This window comes from Macrotis lagotis, chromosome 1, assembly GCF_037893015.1.
Source record: "Macrotis lagotis isolate mMagLag1 chromosome 1, bilby.v1.9.chrom.fasta, whole genome shotgun sequence".
Lineage (NCBI taxonomy): Eukaryota > Metazoa > Chordata > Mammalia > Peramelemorphia > Peramelidae > Macrotis > Macrotis lagotis.
The window spans coordinates 360,087,620-360,099,942 of record NC_133658.1 but is presented as its reverse complement, the minus strand read 5'-3'; the positions used below and the strand labels follow the sequence as shown (position 1 = coordinate 360,099,942).

Here is a 12,323-nt window from a genome sequence, read left to right as displayed (position 1 = left end):
CAGTGGTGTTGTAAGAAACAAGTACCTTGCCAAGAACTCAGAACAGCCATTAGTGAAGCAAAGTTGAAATGTTCTTAAGAACAGGTGTCCCTAAAAGAAATGGGTACACCTGGGGCACAAGATCATATCCACAAATCCCTCTCCCTTGTCCTGGGTATTGCAGGTGTCAAAAACCTACCTAAAGTATTTAGTTCTTTTTCCATGTGGGTCCCAATTCCTTATCAAACCTCCCCTTCCCCACAATTTGGTAACCAGATCCTTAAGAGATATAATATGGATATGTGGATCTGAAAATTGATTAACTAATTCATCCAACATTATAATTTTATGGTCTCTTGCATTCTTGTTGCAAATTTTTCTACTTTTTTTCTATAGAGAGGGATTCCTTTTGTTTACAATTAGATGTAAATTAGCTTGATTTACATCCTGTAAATCTACATTCCTTACTTCAAGGCCTCTGATTTTATATATATATCAATCTACTTTATAATTTTTTTCCTTCATCCCACCTAGCTGTTTCTCTGTAAGACATATACTTTCCCCCCCTCAGTTTCTTATAACTAATGTAGAAAAGAAAACTGATCATTTATTACAGGTGTCAGTCTCAATTAGAAATAAATGGATTTGTGTAGTGGTGGAAATGTTGACTTAGGAAACCATAAATTATCATTATCTGCATTGTGTTTTATATTTATTCATTTTGTTAAATATTTACCAGTGATATTTTAATCTGGACCCAGAGTTTGACTCTTCTAAGCTAGATAATAAAGAAAATAGGGCAGATGGAAAAGTTATTGAAAATCTTAAAATTGGATACTATCTTTGTATAAAGGGAGCTTTCACAAGTCACTATATTTATATAAAGAACTCTCACACCTAGTAAAAGTAATTATCCTTCTAAGAGTGAGTGTTTTATCATATAATGTTTCCTTTGATTTTCATCATAACTTGGTGAATTTGTCAGAGCAGGTATTAATATCCTTATCTCCCGGTGAGGAAATAAAGGCTGATAAATAACTTGCCTGGATTCATGTGACAAGTAAATTGGGATCTCTTAAATTAGAATCCAAGACTTCTGGTCCTTTATCCTCTAGCTTAGGACTTTGACAAATCATCTCCTTTCCTCAGAGCTCAGTTTCTTCATTTCTATCACAGACAAATTCTTTTAGACAAAGATATGGTCCCTTCCAGCCTTTTGCCTCATTTTGGTTCTACCCAATCATTCTGAAATATAGAAAGAAGTCAGTTCAGAATCTAGGAATCATTACACCCCCTTTGATAACATTTCTGACTCTGAAGCCACATTAGTCCATACTCCTCAATTTGACTTTTAAAAAACTCTTGGTAATCTGTCCTCATTCACCAATCCAATGTAATCTTATTATTCCCCAAACCAACCCTCTGCTTCAGCCAGTTATATTATCTTCCTTTCCATGATTTTTCCTTTATCCAAACTTCTAGCTTGTGCCACTCATTTTAACAGTTAATTATATAATGTCTTATATTGTTTGCTATTCTCATTTACCTAGTTAACAAGATTTAAGCTCTTTGAGGGCAAACAATGTCTTCCATATGCCTCTTTTTATTCCTTATGGTTATGTGGTGTGAGGAAGAGTAAGAATTTGAAGATGATACTAAGATTATAAAACTATGGGAATAGAAAAATTGTTGAAATAGAAGAGGGGTGAGTCAGAGGAAATATGAGTCCTATTTTTGGACATAATGTTTTAGTTCATTTTTGAAGAAGACTACAATATCATGACAATCATGTGAATTGGATTTGAGTGAAGGGGGACTGTGCTAAAAACTTCCCTTTGTCTTCCAGAACCATCTCTTTTCAGTGGCCAGATATGAATCAGGACCAATAGAGATGGCCCTGGATGTGAGGAAATCAGGGTTAAGGGACTTGCCTAAGGTCACAGAGCAAGTAAGAGTCAAGTATCTGAGACCAGATTTGAACTCCTGTCCTACTGCCTTGAAGGTCAGTGCTTTATCCACTGCACCAACTAACTTCCCTTTTAGATGTGTATTTGAATGTTGACAACAGTTTGATATGTCCAGTAGGCTACGATATTTATACTTTCCCTGAAATCTCACCTGAAACTTCTACCTCCAACATCTGACTGTTGAAATTTCTTTTTCCAGACAGTCTTCTGATATTTTAGTTCTCCCAACTCTCCTTCCCCTTCATTGTCACCTTCTTTGTTCAGGATAAACTTCCCTTCCTCTACCATCTTGAGTCTATTTCTCTAATATTCTATATTCATAAATCTCTTGTCCTGATGTCTTTTCTCTGTCTCCCCATTCTTCCACTCCTTAATTCTGTCACCATAACCACCATTACTGTTCTTAATTCTGAAACATCTACTGGAATGACCATGCTATTTGGATTTACTACAAATTCATCATATTTTTTAAAAAATTCAATTTTATTTTATTTTCAGTTCCAAATTTTTCTCCTTCCTCCCACCTATAGAAACAAGAGATACAGGGGCGGCTAGGTGGTACAGTGGATAAAGCACCGGCCCTGGAGTCAAGAGTATCTGGGTTCAAATCTGGTCTGAGATACTTAATAATTACCTAGCCATGTGGTCTTGGGCAAGCCACTTAACCCCATTGCCTTGCAAAAGCCTTAAAAAAAAAAAAAGAAACAAGAGATACAGAATCCATTACAAATATGAAGGCATGAAAAACAAATTTTCACATTAACCAGGTTCTAGGAAAGAAAGAATGAAAGAAAGAGGAAAATTGCTTCAGTTTGCACTGAGTCTCCATCTGAATGAGTCCTATGGCACTGTAGTAAGTCGGTCATTGTATTAAAGTACAGTCACTAAGTCTTTCACAATATCTTTATAACATAACTGTATCTTTACAATATTGGTATTACTGTGTAAATTATTCTCCCAGTTCTGCTCATTTCACTTTGTATCAGGGCATTTATGTCTTCCCAAATATTTCTGAAACCATCCTTTTTATATTTTATAGCACAGTAGTATTCCATCACATAGTATTTGTTCAGCCATTCCCCAGTTCATGGGCATCCTCTCAGTTTCCAATTTTTTGCTACCATAAAAAGAGTTACTATAAATATTTTTTGTACATATGGTCCTTTTTCTTTTCCTTTGATCTCTTTTGGGTATAGACTTAGTAGTGGTATTACTGGGTAAAGGGGTATGTGCAATATAATAACTTTTGGGGCACACTTCCAAATTGCTTTACATAATGGCTAGACTAGTTCAGTTTCACCAGCAGTGCATTAGTGGGGCAGCTAATGAGTCAGGAGGACCTAAATTCAAATCCAACCTCAGACATTTAATACTTAGCAGTATGACTTTGGGCAAGTCACTTAATCCCCTTGCCTTGCAAAAGTTAAAAAAAGTGCATTAATATACTTATTTTTGGGGAGGCTAGGTGGCGCAGTGGATAAAGCACCGGCCCTGGAGTCAGGAGTACCTGGGTTCAAATTCCAGTCTCAAACACTTAATAATTACCTAGCTGTGTGGCCTTGGGCAAGCCATTTAACGCCATTTACCTTACAAAAAAAAAACCCTAAAAAAGTATACCTATTTTCTCACATCCCCTCCCATATTTATCATTTTCCTTTTCTATCATATCCTTTGTTCATATCCTTTGACCATTTATCACTTGGAGAATGGCTCCTAGTTTTGTAAATTTAACATAGTTCCCTGTATAGTTGAGAAATGAGTCCTTTAACAGAGAAATTTCCTTCAAAGATTTCTTTTCATTTTCCTGTCTTTCTTCCTGCTTTTAATTTTTTATAACCAAAATTATCAAGTTTATGTCCTATGAGCCTTTCTAACTCTTTTTTGGTCAGGAACCCTTTTCATATCCGTAGTTTTGACAGGTAATTTCTTTCATGCTTCACTAATTTGTTTATATCACTTTTTCTGCCTAATTCATGAACCCATTTTGAGCTTACCTTAGTAGAAGTTTTTGCCATTCTATTTTCCAGTTTTCCCAACAGTTTTTGTCAAATAATGGGTTCATTCCCTAAAATCTTTGGATTTATTAAACACCATATTCTCTATTCACTTGCATCTGTATGTTGTGTACCTAATCTGTTCTATCAATCAACAATTCTATTTCTTATCCAGTACCAAATTGTTTTGATGATTACAATTTTTAAATATGCTTTTGACTTTCCTTTTTAATTCCCTTCATATTCTTGATCTTGTTCCTTCAGATGAATTGTTTATATTTTTTATTAGCTCTATAAAATGGTTCTTTGCTATATAGATTCCCAAGTGTTTTGTATTGTCTGTAGTTATTTTTTTATTTTTTATTTATTTATTCTTATTTTGTACAAATAATGTTTTTTATACATTACTAAAATATTCTTGTTTATGAGTAAACATACCTCTCCCCCCCAAAATATAGACCCACATGAGTGATAAAGTAAAGGGGAGAGAAAAAAATTAAAATTAAAAAATAATAATAATAATTGTAGGTATGGCCAGGTCGTGCAGTGGACGGAGCACCAGCCCTGGAGTCAGGAGCACCCGAGCCCAAATCCAGCCCCATACACCAACAATCACCCAGCTGTGTGACCCCATGCAAGCCACCCCAACCCCATTGCCCTGCAACCCCCCCAAACAAAAGGCCCAAAATAAAATAAAACAGTAATAATAATGGTAGGGGAAGTCGGGTGGCAGACATAGCACTGGCCCTTGAGCCAGGAGCACCTGGGTTCAAATCCGGCCTCTGTCTGTGGTTATTTTAAATAGAACTTTTCTTTTTATATTTCTGCTAGGTTTTTTGGTAATTCGTGGAAATGTTGATGATTTGTATGGGTTCATTTTATATTCTACAATTTTGCTAATAATTTATTTTTTGTAAGGCAATGGGGTTAAGTGACTTGTCCAAGGCCACACAGCTAGGTAATTATTAAGTGACTGAAACCGGATTTGAACTCAGTTACTCCTGACTCTAGGACCAGTACTCTAGACACTGCGCTGCCTAGTCGCCCATTGATAACAATTTTTGTTGATTGCTTTGACTAATTTTTTTAGTTGACTCTTTAAAATTCTTAGTAAACCATCACATATCATCTGCAGAAAGTGATAGTTTTGTTTTCATATTGTCTGTTTATTCTTTTGGTTACTCTTTCTTGTCTCATTGCTATAGCTAGCATTTCTAATAGAATATTTTTTTAGGTTTTTTTTTTTTTTTTTTTTTGGCAAGGCAAATGGGGTTAAGTGGCTTGCCCTAGGCCACACAACTAGGTAATTATTAAGTGTTTGAGGCTGAATTTGAACACAGGTACTCCTGACTCCAGAGTCAGTGTTCTATCCATTGCACCACCTAGCCACCCCTAGAATATTGAATATTTTGAATATTTTTCCTTCATCCCTGACTTTATCGGAAAGGTTTCTAGTTTATCCCCATTACAAACAATACTTGTTCTTGATTTAGGTAGATAACTACCTAATAATGGATTTTAAGAAAAACTCCATTTATTCTGTGCTTTTTAGGGTTTTTAATAGAAATGGGGGGGTTGTATTTTATTGAAAACTTTTTCTGAGGGTCAGCTAGGTGGCACAGTGGATAGAGCACCAGCCATGGAGTCAGCAGGACTTGAATTCAACTCCCATCTACATAGTTAATAATTACCTAGCTGTGTGACTTTGGACAAGTCACTTAACCCCATTGCCTTGCCAAAACAAACAAACATTCTGCAATTTGTGAAATAATCATGGTTTTTCTTATTTGTATGGGCAGTTATGCTTATTGTTTTCCTAATGTTGGAATAATACCTAGTAATTACTTCCATTTTTTTCATTGTTTGTGAATTTGCCCTTTTAATTTTTGATACTGATCATTTGATTTTCTTTTTTTATATCAAATTAACCAATAAAATAAATGTCATTGTCTTTCTCTAAAACAAATCCTAGTTTTATCTATTAGTTCAATGGCTTTTAAAATTTCAGTTTAATTAATCTCTCTTTTGATTTTCAAGATTTCTATGTTGGGTGTTTAATTGAGATAATGTAATTTGTTTTTCTAGGGTTTTTTTACATTGTGCTTACAATGTGTTGATCCATTCCCCCCCCCCGTTGTTTTTTTTTAAAGAATTTGGAGATGTAAAATTTTCCCTAAATACTGCTATAGATATAGCTATAGTTATAACTAAATCCTACAAATTTTAGTAGACTGTCTCCTTGATGTCATGATCTTTAATGAAATTATTAATTATTTCTATGATTTGTTCTTTGACTTAATCATTCTTTATAATTAAGCTAGTTTCCAATTTTTTAATCTGTGCTTCAAAAACCCTTTTGAATATAATTTTGTTGTATTATATTAAAATTCATTTACTATTTCTGCTTTTTGCATTTGTAGGTGAGATTTTTTATGCCATAACACAATCAATTTTTATGAAGGTGTCATGCAGAGATGATAAATAGATAAACTACTTTCTGTTCTCATTCAGTATTCTTCAGAAATCTATCATGTCCAACTTTTCTAAAATTCTCTTCATCAGCACAACCAACCCCAGGCCTGCACCTTCATCAGGGGGCAGTGGCAATGGCACCCATGCTGTAGATATAGGTTTCAGTGACCTCAGCAGGCATGAGTTCCAAGATGCTGATCCAGATCCACTCAGGCATGGATATCGCACAGAAGTCAGGCAGGTGTTGGGGCCAGGATCTGCTGGCTCCAATGCTGTGGTCCCTCAACATGCACAACCCATGTATTGTCACTTAAACCATTGAACAGACTGTAGAGGAGATTGGTTAGTTGTCCTGCCCATGGAAGATACAGATGTGCAGGGTTTGGGGATGCTAACAGAAAGTGACCTTTGGAACAATGAAAAGAAATGACCAGATCTCATCACAGATTAATTCCTGCTGATCTATAAATATGACTTCATTAATCTATGGTACCAGTGGGTGGTTAGACTATCTTTAAATCTCTTTTGGAGATTTTGAGTTTCCCCCTAAATTACTGAATAAGTGAGAAGATTTGGGGATTTGAATCCAGTAGGATAAGCAAAGATGCACCTCCTTCAGAGACAGATGGAATCCCTGGTTCACCAATCTGCCATATGCCACTGTTATAGAGTATCCAGTGGCAGATGCTGATTAAAAGATTGCATATTTTTGCCAATTGGAAAGCTTCAAGACTATTAATTCAAGTCATTAAGAAGGTGCAGAAGGCATTCCCTTTATTTGGTCGAGGCAGTGGTTTGCTGATCTTGGAATGACTTCGTTTCATCACGACCTACATGGGACCCGTATCCTTTGTCAACAGTAAGGAAGGGTCAGTACAGTGGGGTCAGGAGGATCTGACTTCAAATCTGACTTTAGTAACTTGACTTACTAGCATGTGACCCTGAACAAGACACTTAATTCTGATTGTCTATCAAAGCAAAACCAGTGAGGCCAAGCTAGGCTACTTTATATCAAGGCAAAATCAGCTTCTAAATTTCTGTATTTCACAATCTACTTGCTTATTGAAGTTGTCATTGACTGTTGTGACTGTATTTTATATTATTATTATTATTATTTATTATTATTTTTTAGTTTTTGCAAGGCAATGGGGTTAAGTGGCTTGCCCAAGGCCACACAGCTAGGTAATCATTAAGTGTCTAAGGCCACATTTGCACTCAGGTACTCCTGACTCCAGGGCTGGTGCTCCATCCACTGCGCCACCTAGCTGCCCCTGATTGTTGTGACTAAAGGAAATCACTTGCTGAAAGGTAGATAGGAGACCCAGAGATCAATAGGTCAAAGGGTATGTAATGGTTATTCATCTCTAGGCTTATGAATAGTAAGGTGAAGTACAGATTTCAGATACTGAATACTCGGCAACAATACAAGCTATATATAAAGGGCAAATTGAATCCAATTGACAGTTCTATTAGATGGCATTTTATTTTCTATTTACTCCTAGTTATTTTTCTTGAGTATGTGGATTTTGCTTCTTTTGACATTCCCCAATGCAGCCCCTCTGGCATGTTCATTTAAAAAGATCAGAATAGGGACAGCTAGGTAGTGCAGTGGATGGAGCACCAGCCCTGGAGTCAGGAGAACCTGAATTCAAATTTGGCCTTGGACACATAATGATTACCTAGCTGTTTGACCTTGGGTAAATCACTTAATCCCATTACCTTAAATAATTAAATAAAAAATAAAAAAATAGTAATTTAAAAGGTCAGAATGTCTCCTCTTAAGAGTAATGGAGGGGGTGGAACCAAGATGGCTACAGGAGAAGAACCTCTCTTAGGTGCTCTCTCTTAAAACTCATAAAATAAGGACTCTTAACTAAATTCTCAGACTGACCCCGCAGAGGGATCTAGTGAGGCAATTCTCTACCCCAAGATAACCTGGAAAAGAGTGGAAGCACTCCTCTCCTTGGGGTTAGAGGGGTGGCCACCAGAGTGAAAGAACTTCAGTCTCCTGGAGGCAGCCCCTGGGCACCTGGGAGCTGCTGCCACTGGGGAAGTTTCCTGACCTACACCTGGGGGAGCACCGGGTGCATCTTGGAAGATGGGAGGGGAACCTCTGCCAGAGGGAGCGCATAAAGCCCAGCCCTCAGGGTATTCAGTGAGCAGAGGTGGCTGGCAGCCCAGATCCAGGAAACAGAGCTGGTAAGCAGGAACCCCCAGGCAACTGAGCCTTGAGTGCTCAGCTTACCAAAGGGAAGGGAGTGGAGAGAGACTTCAGAGATCTGTCCTCTGTACATGGAACAGGACTCTGGGCCTCTGATGACATTCAGATCCTGATCACAGACTAGGACCCCCATAGAACAGCAGGGTCCCCCAACCTCAGTCCTGTGGCAGAGGGGTGCGCTTGTGGTCATTCACAGAGCTTCACACATGGAGATCTTTGTGGGGGAGGGGTGTCCCAAAAATACTCAAAAGCTCAGGAAGCATCCCCAAACCAGGCACAGGCTGGGGAAATGAGTAAACAGAGAAAAAAGGAACACCATTGAGAAATATATTGTCTATGATCTCAAGAAGGATCAAAATACTCAATCTAAAGATGAGGAAGTATAAGCTTCATTTAAAGACTCCAAGAAAAATGGAAATTGGGCTCAGGCTATGACAGAACTCAAACAACATTTTGAAAAGTAAGGGAGATAGAAGAAAAATTGGGAAAAGAAATGAGATACAGGAAAAACATGAAAAAGAAGTCAGAAGCTTAGTCAAGGAAATCCAAAAAAATGCTGAAGAAAATAACATGTTAAAAACCAGCAAAAGTCAAATGGATAAAACAATTCAAAAAGTTATTGAGAAGAAGAATGCTTTAAAAAACAGAATTGGCCAGATGGAAAAAAAATTATTGGGATACCTGGACGTCATGATCAGGAAAAGAGACGTCATTATTTTTAAAGAATTTTAAAGAATTCTTACAGGAAAATTGCCCAGATATCCTAGAAGTAGAGGGCAAAATAGAAATTGAGAGACTCCACCGATCTCCCCTGGAAAGAGATCCCAAAAAACCAACCCCCAGAAATATTATAGCCAAGTTCTAGAACTCCCAAGTCAAAGAGAAAATATTACAAGCAGCCAGAAGGACACAATTCAAATATTGTGGATCTGCAGTCAGGATCACACAGGACTTAGCAGCAACTACATTAAGGGCTCATAGGGCTTGGAATATAATATTCCAGAAGGAAAAAGAACTTAGAATGCAACCAAGAATCAACTACCCAGCAAAACTGAACATCCTCTTCCAGGGAAAAGGACAGACTTTCAATGGGGAATTCCAAATGTTCCTCTTAAAATGGCCAGAGCTGAACAGAAGGTTTGATCTTCAGATACAGGACTCAGGTGAAGCATAGAGATTGGAGGAGAAAGGGAAAATATGGGGGACTTAATGATGATGAACTGCATGTATTCCTGCATAGAAAAATGATACTGATAATACTCTTAAGAAACTTCTCATTTAATAGGGCAGGTAGAAGGAACTTTTTATAGATGAAGCACAGGAGAGAGCTGAATTTGAAGATATAATGTATTGTAAAAATGGAGTCAGTGGCTAAAAGGGAAATGTAATGGAAGTAAGAGAACGGAGAGGTGGAATAGGCTAAGATATTTCATATAATAAGTTTTTTATCATTACAATGAGCTATTGCAGTGATATGGAAGGGGGAAGGCGAGAGGGGAATGAGAGAACCTTTGTTCTCATCAGAGGTGGCTCAGAGAGGAAACAGCATATATACTCAATGGGGTATAAACATCTAGAATAAGAAGGAGAGAAGGGGGACAGGGGAAGTGGTGGATGTGAGTGATGGAGGAGAGGGTGGACTGTGTGTGAAATAGGTCAGATATAACACATTTTCTTTTTTACTTCTTGCAAGGGGCTGGGATTGGATGGCCTGTCCGGGACCACAGGGCCAGGTGGTTGCTGGGCCTTAGAGGTGGTATGTGGGCTCGGGGCCTCTTGGCCCCAGGGCTGGTGATCAGTCTGCTGTGCCATTCAGCTACTTATAGCACATTTAAGAAAAGGGATAGAGTGAAAGGAGAGAAAATATAGTATATAGTATTGGGGAAGTACAAATGGAGGGAGTTGTGATCAGCAATGGCAACAGTGGGAAAATATGGAAGTAGCTTTTGTGATGGACTTATCGTAAAGAATGTGATCTACCTACAACAGAGCTGGTGCTGTTGGAACACAGACTGAAACACATTTATCATCATCATCATCATCATTATTATTATTATCATTATCATTATCATTTGGGGGGGTTGCAGGGCAAATGGGGTTGGGTGGCTTGCCCAGAGCCGCACAGCTGGGTGGTTGTTGAGTGTCTGAGGCCAGATTTGAGCCTGGGTGCTCCGGGCTTCAGGGCCAGTTCTCTGTCCACTGTGCCACCTAGCCACCCCTATTATTATGATTATTATGATTATGATTGATTTTATTTTATTTTATTGGTTTTCATAGGGCAATGGGGTTGGGGTGACTTGCCCAGGGTTACACAGCTGGGTGATTGTTGGGTGTCTAGGGCCAGACTTGGGCTCGGGTACTCCTGACTCCAGGGCCAGTGCTCTGTCCATTTCATTTCACCATCTAGCTGTCCCTATTATTATTTTTAATTTTAATTTTATTTTTTTCTTTATTGCTCATGAGGGTCTATATTTTTTGGGGAGGAGGTATTATGTTTACTCTTAAATGAGAATATTTTAGTAATTTACAAAAATACATCATTTGTACAAAAAAATTTTTTTAAAAGTGATGGGGCGGCTAGGTGGTGAAGGGGTGGCTAGGTGGTGTAGTGGATAGAGCACTGGCCCTGGAGTCAGGAGTAGCTGAATGAACTAAGCATGCATCCATGCAACCAGACTTGCCCAAAAGATGCCTGAAAACTATGAGCAGACAGTCCTTGAATTTCATAATGAATAAAACTTGAGTTCAATAACTTTATGTAATACATTTTTTTCCAAATTTTGGGCCCCCAAATTAAGGTGTGTCTTATACATGCATCATCTTAATGTAAACTTGTTTAATCCCTTTTAATTTCTCACTCTTGTTTGCCCTTTTTTATACTTCTCAGGTCTTGCTTTGGAATGTCAAATTTTCTTTTTAGTTTTCATCTTTTCATCAAGAGTTTTTGAAAGTCCTCTTTTTTATTAAATGACCATATCTTCCCCCATATTCCCCTCCATCTAGGATTATATTTAATTTTGCTATGTAGGTTGGTCTTGGTAAAAATCTTAACTCCTTTGTCTTCCAGAAAATCATTCAGAGGGCTTACCCTCTCCTTCTTTGTAGTGGTAGCTACTAAATATCTTTTGACCCTATGACTTAACAGTATTTAAATTCTTTCTGGATGCTCACAATTTTTTTTTTTTCTTAACCTAAGCATTCTAGATTTTGGCTATAATATTTCTGGAAGTTTTCAGAAAAGGACTGGCAGATTCTTTTAGTTTCTACTTTACCCTGTGATTCTAGAATACTTTTTATTATGTCATAAAATATGGTATGTAGGCTGATTTTGTGTTCGTGGCTTTCAAGTAGTTCATTGGTTCTTAAATTAATCTCTCCTCAATCTATTTTCCAAATCAATTGTTTTTTCCTATGAGATATTTCATATTTTCTTCTAGTTTTTCATTTTTTCCTGGTTTTGCTTTATTGTTTCATTATTATCTTATGGAGTCATTAGATTCCATTTGGCCAATTCTAATTATTAATGAGATATTTTCCTCAGTAAGGTTTTGTACCTGTTTTTCCATTTGACCAATGCAATATTTTTACCAAGATCTTAATTCTCTTTTCACAATATTCTTGTATAGCTCTCATTTCTTTTCCCAATTTATCCTCTACTGCTCTTAATTGATTTCTTTTTTTTTGCAAGGC

General features: G+C 37.3%; 1 protein-coding gene and 1 pseudogene across 3 annotated transcripts in view; both read left to right on the top strand.

Moving 5' to 3' along the window:
* The window catches only part of RNF130 (ring finger protein 130), a 131,133-nt gene that overhangs the window by 16,525 nt on the left and 102,285 nt on the right, over positions 1-12,323 (top strand). The window lies entirely within an intron of this gene.
* LOC141517866 (tumor protein p63-regulated gene 1-like protein pseudogene) lies at positions 6,733-7,996 on the top strand (annotated as a pseudogene).